This window comes from Ptychodera flava, chromosome 4, assembly GCF_041260155.1.
Source record: "Ptychodera flava strain L36383 chromosome 4, AS_Pfla_20210202, whole genome shotgun sequence".
In the NCBI taxonomy this organism is placed as follows: Eukaryota; Metazoa; Hemichordata; class Enteropneusta; family Ptychoderidae; genus Ptychodera; species Ptychodera flava.
In genome coordinates this window covers 15,470,098-15,477,738 of record NC_091931.1, presented here as the reverse complement: position 1 = coordinate 15,477,738, position 7,641 = coordinate 15,470,098, and positions in this window count along the sequence as shown.

Genomic DNA, 7,641 nt, shown 5'->3' with positions numbered 1-7,641 from the left:
TGCAGAGCGTTGTGATGATCTGGTAAAGGTTTACATGTAATGGATTTTCTGTCGTTTTAGCTTTTCAAACGCGAGCTCGCATACAGCTGTGTTCGATCACGTTGCTGGCTGTGTGCATGGGTACCGGTCAGACTTTGAACCCAGGACTTTAGAATCACGCCTGATGATGTCATAGATCATGTGAAGACTTCTTTATGATTGGTCAGATTATTGTAGATCATGTGAAGATTTCTTTATGATTGGTCAAGTTGCCAAAAGGTCACGGGTCAAATCCTAAGCGGCAAATTAAATCTGACACTGGGACGTTTTGAGTGAGAGAGAAAATCGTCACCTCTTTTCGCTCTGATTTTGACACAGTTTTGCGTGAAATTACCGTAGGACATAATCATTCAGGGTATGTACAGGTTAGCTATGAATTTAAAACCAACAAACAGCGTTTACGATGCGTTGATGGCCCTTGGATGACCGATTCTGAGATCGACCGCGATATTGTTCCGTAGAACACGAACACAACTAATGTGCATAGTTCGATCGAAGCATGGAGGCAGGAGAGACCGAAGAGATTGTCTAAAAATTCGGTAAGTAATTTCCAATACGCCTTATCCACGAGTTGTCTCTGTAATTTTCGCAGTTTTCACTTCTTTAGTCACGCTATATTGATGTCATTCTTGGCGAACCCTGTTCAAGTATACGAAACGGACGGTGTTGGCAAAAATTAAACCATGATGGAGGTTGTGTACCTCAATATAGACAGTGAAGTGTTACTCCACAATGTCTTTCTCTGTGCGTTACAAGGAGAGTTGCAGTAACGAATAGAGCCAGGCTATTATCTGTTATTTTTACTCATTGATTCAAAATTTTAACCGGATTATTTAAACTTTGACCTGGTTTTAATGTTATAAAGGGATACTTTTTAGTCCCCACGGACACCGTCTGGGGGATTTATAGGTTTGGTCATGTCCGTGCATGTGTGCGGGCATGCGTGTGTCCGTCCATCCGTCCGTCCGTTCACGCAGATATCTCAGAGATGCCTGGAGTGATTTCATTCAAACTTACTACAAGGATTACTTCATATGTCATACATATGCACGTTGATTTGTTCAATGATACGATCCAATATGGCCGCCAGACGGCCATTTTATTACAATTTTTTCATGTACAGAGTCATAACTCAGACATGTTTCAACCGATTTTATTCAAAGTTGGTACAAGGACATTAACCAATGTCATAGATATGCACGTCAATTTGTTTTGTGATACGATCCAATATGGCTGCCTTGCGGCCATTTTGTTACGATTTTTTCATGTACAGAGCCATAACCCAGACAAGTATCAAGCAAATTTATTCAAAGTTGGTACAAGGAGATTGACCTATGTCATACATATGCACCTCGATTTGTTTTGTGATACGATCCAATATGGCCGCCAGGCGGCCATTTTATTACGATTTTTTCATGTACAGAGCCATAACTCAGGCATATCTCAACCGATTTTATTCAAAGTTGGTACATGGACATTGATTATGTCACACATATACCTGTTGATTTTTTAAACAGTAAGATCAAATATCGCTGCGTGGCAGCGATTTTGTTACAATTTTCTCATGTACAGAGCCATAACTCAGACATATTTCCACCAGTATCATTCAAAGTTGGTACAAGGACATTGACCTATTTCATAAATATGCTCGTCAATTTGTTTCACGTCATGTAGCAGTATCATGTCAATTATTGAAGTTTCGTAATTACGCTGATATGTCAAGAATACTGCATCAAATTTCATGAAACTTTGTACAGATGTTAGGCTCACATTGCTTTAACATTGAAAAAGACATTTATCAGTGTCATTTTAATTAATTTGTAATCGCATATGTAATGAACTTTCCTAATTATAGTGATATATCCACAAATACAACGTCAAATTTGATGGAACTTCATACACATGTTGATCTCATAGTGTTGTACATACTGCGTCAAACTTTATGAAATATGGTACCGGTGATTATCTGTTAGTGTTAGGATAGTATGCAAAAATGTTTTGCAACATCCTGTTGATTAATTCCTAGTTGACTCATTTAATGAACTTTAGGATGGTGGCCTACATTAGTTTTATGTTTCCATCACCATGGAACTCATTCTTGGCCATTGACACCATCTGTATCAAAGTATTTTGTCACAGACCTAATTAATGAAGAGGACTCTATCCTCTCTGAGGACTTGTAATCAAAGTGCCCATTAACAAGTGGGGACTGTGTCATCAACGATGACTTGTTGATTTACATTTCTTCTGTTTGAGATGTGCTGAACCCCAATCACCACTGGTCAGTAGTTGTAGTGTGAAATGGTGTGTCACTAATCATGGGAAAATGAGGCTGAAAAACAAAGATTTGGTAATCACAACGAACATAATTCATAGATATGTCATGAGTGTTTTTATCAGAAGGTAAATTATTTTTATATTAATTATTATAATTTCATTTAAGCACGTGAATGCTCTTTCCATGAATTTTGATATTAAGGATAGTCGACGAAGTACAAGCAATTTCCACATGTAATGACATCCTTATCTGTTATTTATCATTTTTATTCTCAGTGTATCTAAGGGCAAAGGCCAAGAAGCTGAACAGACCAATGTGAAGTTTCAGAACACTTAAGATCGGAAACATAAGGATGGCATCTAAAACAACTTTGGATAATGTGAACAATCAAATGCAGACTTTAAGACGTGTTCTGTTGGGTTTTTCACATGAACCTCCCCTTCCAGTATGAAATAAAGAGCTTGCAAACTTGACATCAGAGAACTGCTTCTTGTGTTGTCTTGTTGCTTCTTGTGCTGTCTTGTTCCCTATGTTGAGGTAAGACTGTTTTTTTAGTTTCTTACATGGCAAGTCTATCCACTACAGTTCATTACAAAATGATTCTGAACTGAGTAAATTTGTAATGGATGGAAGTATTGGGAAGGCTACTATGTACACTGTCCCATGAACTCTGCTGGAAGCTGCCCTCTGTCTTGGGTATCACTGTCCATTTTTCAGTTGTTGACTTGGTATATCAAGTTTAGAAGCATGATAATTGTGATCATACATAAAATGTTGGATGTGGCTTCATCACTGTTGTCAATTCCTGGTTTTGCAATTTTTCATGCATCGAGACTTGAATATATAGGCATCATGTATGCTAATTTTAAGAACATACATACTTATTGTCAAGAAGTATGTATATATGCTAATTAATATATGTAAATTTTACATACCAATTTTACCTGCTTATATATATGCTAATTAATATATGTAAATTTTACATACCAATTTTATCTGCTTATATTTACGCGCTTTAAGTATGTATTGTTAAGTGGTTATGCTAATTTATAAGTCTGTATGGCCGATGCCTACCTCGCTAATTTACATTTTCGGCCTATACACATACTTAGTAGTATGTACAGACCTAACTTTGGCCATAGACAAAAGGAACAAGTCTGTAACGAAACAAGTAGGTATCTGCCACAAAAACAACTTATATACAGACTTATTTACAGACTTATGGATAACTTAAATAAGTATGTGAGTTTTATAAGGGCTTTCTAAGCAACATTGTCACGCCAACAGCATCATGTAGTTGGTGGTATTTTCAGCAAAATAACCCCTGTAAAGTTGGCCAAAGTTTTCATAACCGTAAATTTAAATTATGATATCAATACGGCACATACATGTAACGGTCTCCTGCGACAGCAAGCCCTTGCAATCTGGCTTGCAGCATTTATTATGAGATTGTGAACATCACCACAGTAGAATTATTTATATATGTATTAATTATTAGTTAATTAATTAACTAATTACTTTATTTAGTTATGGTTTTATGCATTTATCAATTTCAGCAGAGGTAGACGCACGCTGTGTCTGAGACAGAAGATGCTGGCTCCTTTGGGGCCAACGACTTTGTCATCGCACAAATAGAAAGAACGCGCGAGATTCGTGCCGTACATACATGCCATACATGTATGTATGTATGCATGTATGTATGTATGTATGTATGTATGTATGTATGTATGTATGTATGTATGTATGTATGTATGTATGTATGTATGTATGTATGTATGTATGTGTGTGTGTTTGTGTGTGTGTGTGTGTATGTATGTGTGTATGTATGTATTTATGTATGTATGTATGTATGATATATGTATGTATGTATGTATGTATGTATGTATGTATGTATGTATGTATGTATGTATGTATGTATGTATGTATGTATGTGTGTGTGTGTGTGTGTGTGTGTGTGTGTGTGTGTGTGTGTGTGTATGTATGTATGTATGTATGTATGTATGTATGTATGTGTGTGTGTGTGTATGTGTGTATGTATGTATTTATGTATGTATGTATGTATGTATGTATGTATGTATGTATGTATGTATGTATGTATGTATGTATGTATGTATGTATGTATGTATGTATGTATGTATGTATGTATGTGTGTGTGTGTGTGTGTGTGTGTGTATGTATGTATGTATGTATGTATGTATGTATGTATGTATGTATGTATGTATGTATGTATGTATGTATGTATGTATGTATGTGTGTGTGTGTGTGTGTGGTGTGTATGTATGTATGTATGTATGTATGTATGTATGTATGTATGTATGTATGTATGTATGTATGTATGTATGTATGTATGTAAATTATTTTTTTTTGCATTTTGCGCCTCATAGTTTGCAGCTTTTATCATGATATCGTTAATATCACCAACGTATTATTTATTTATTGGTTGATTGATTGATTGATTGATTGATTGATTGAGTTATCCGTTTCAGCATTGCCTATCGTTTAACGTATGTGATACAAATGAGCCTGGGTCCGGTCAGGATTACCTGGTGAGCCAGTGGAGAATTTGGTTATTCATATGGTTAGTTGTTTTATTGTATTTGTGATTGATTTTATGAAGGACGTTTGGAACGATAAATGTATTGAAATTATTGCATTAATGGAAGCTACGGTACACATGGTTAATGCTAATCAGTTAAATGTAAATAGCAAAAATCCTTCCTAAGCAACATTGTCACGCCAACAGCATCATGTAGTTGGAGGTATTTTCAGCAAAATAACCCCTGTAAAGTGTCAGTGCAGATGCCTGTGAATGAAAAATTATTGATCTATCCTTAGAAACTCTAAATTGTACATAGAATCAAGAAAACTAAAATAATACCGGGTATGTCACAAATTTGAACTTGGTTATGCTTAATGATGTTCAAAAAATATTACATGTCGTATTTGGCCAAAGTTTTCATAACCGTAAATTTAAATTATGATATCAATACGGCACATACATGTAACAGTCTCCTGCGACAGCAAGCCCTTGCAATCAGGCTTGCAGCTTTTATTATGAGATTGTGAACATCACCAAAGTAGAATTTTTATATATGTATTAATTATTAGTTAATTAATTAACTAATTAATTTATCGGTTTTATGTATTTATCAATTTCAGCAGAGGCAGACGCACGCTGTGTCCGAGTCAGAAGATGCTTGCTCCTTTGGGTCGAACGACTTTGACATCGCACAAATTAAATAGAAAGAACGAACGCCGAAGAGTCCTATCTCTCACAAAAGATTCTCTTCCTGTTGAAACGATAAAAACATGAAGCTTTGTATCAAGTTTTCCGCAAAGTCAAAGCAACCAAACAACATTCCTACAATCAACTATGCAAGGGCCATCACCAGCCAACACTTATTTTTTGCGTAATGCAACGCCTGGCAGATACCAGCTCCCTGACATTTTAGAGTGAAATTCCAACATATATATATTGTCGTAATAATCACATCTAATCATCCTACTATAGCCAAATGCAATTACATGAGAAATAGAGCGTTTGTGAATGCACAAATATAGATATGTGTCTTGGAAAACAGTTTTCTTTATACACTATGACGAAAAATAGTGACTCTTCAAAATGTTTGTGAGAAAACAAGTGACCCTCCCAATTTTCATGCAAAAAAGTGACCTTTCCCCGCGTGTCACAGTCCATATCAATAATATCTTAATTGATCAAATATAATTTCTCAATGGACCTTTGAACTTTCAGTGAAAACTGTTTAACATTGCAAATGATCACTTTCATGCAAGGTTCAAAATAATTCGACGAGGAAAATCATATATGCTATATATAATTATATCAATTACTTGCAGTACAATTGGTCGTTAAAAATCTAAAGACACAATAGCTATAATGTTTACCTTGAAGTCACTTTATAGTTTGACTTGCTATTGCATGGCAAGGACTATTATTGTTTGTCAAAAAACTTATCTTAGCCTACAAATGGACAAACTTTCCTATTGATGCACAGGTATAATGAGTTTTGTTGACGAAAAAGGTTTAATAGTTGATCCCTTAATTACCACGAAAGATGAATTTATATTTCTTTGTGAAATTCCGATATCATAATTGTTGTTCAAGTTCACGTCTGTAATTTAAACACGGTATTCTGATCAAGTACATTTTTGTCAATCGACTAACACTTAAAAAAGTTAAAGTTATTTTTAGTTTACTACTGTAAAACAATTAGTAATAGTTTTCTCCTTTGACTATAGGGTTATTCACAAACTACGGCCCTGTATGGACGAGGGCTCAGTGGTCACTCACTGAGCCCGAGTAACTGTAATTGGAAAAATTGTCCATATATAGTGGATCCACCTTTTCGGTGAAATTTCGAAATTAACTTTCTTGTATACGAATGCTCTTGTAACCACCCTATTCAACCAAAGTAAAATTATTCAATTTCTACAAATGAACAATATTGCTATTTTATATTGAAAAAACAAAACTGTTAATGGTTTCACATACACTACCATGTACAATGAATCAATATTCTCAATGTAATCTAAAATTCAAATTCTTGTATGCAAATAAACGTTTTACCTCCCACTTCGATGAAGTATTACTACATAAACTATTTAACACATATAAAGAAAAGATAAAGGTTGTTTTGTAGGAATTAAATTGTTAATAGTTTACCCAATAGACTCCCTTCATTATGATTTGATAGTTTTGGATGAAGCACTATATCCACCGCATCCTGGCTTCTAACAGTTGCGTAAAAATGGTGGCCATAGGCCAGGTATAAATAATAACTTGCCGACGTGCCTATACACTCATTTTAACGGTCCTTGACATTACATACTAAACATGAAAGTCCGAATATTGGAAAAAATCTATCATCCTTCCAATAGATCTAAACTAAACAGGAGCTACCGCAAGCAACGTGAACACTATTGGATCACTTTACTTGGTACAGCTATGCCCTATGGATGTAACGATAACATTCTAGGGGTGGGTAATTTGTCCAGTCCTAGGGGGAGTCATGTAAATGTGATGGATTTATTTAACTCTCACACTAGAAGACTACGAAGCCATGGGCACAGGCATGGTAATACCAGCAGTCCTCCCAAGTTCAGTGATCTAATGTCTATATTTAATCAGCCGTTAGGGGTTCACAAAATAAGAACTACTTTGTTTGCTTGCTCCTTGCAGAAATTGAGATCGCTACTGCCAAGAGTTCAAACGATGAATATCAACCAAAAACAGCCCTGATTATCGTTTAGTACAAATCATTATCGATATTAGCAATTACCGGCTGTTTACGCCAGTAAGGACA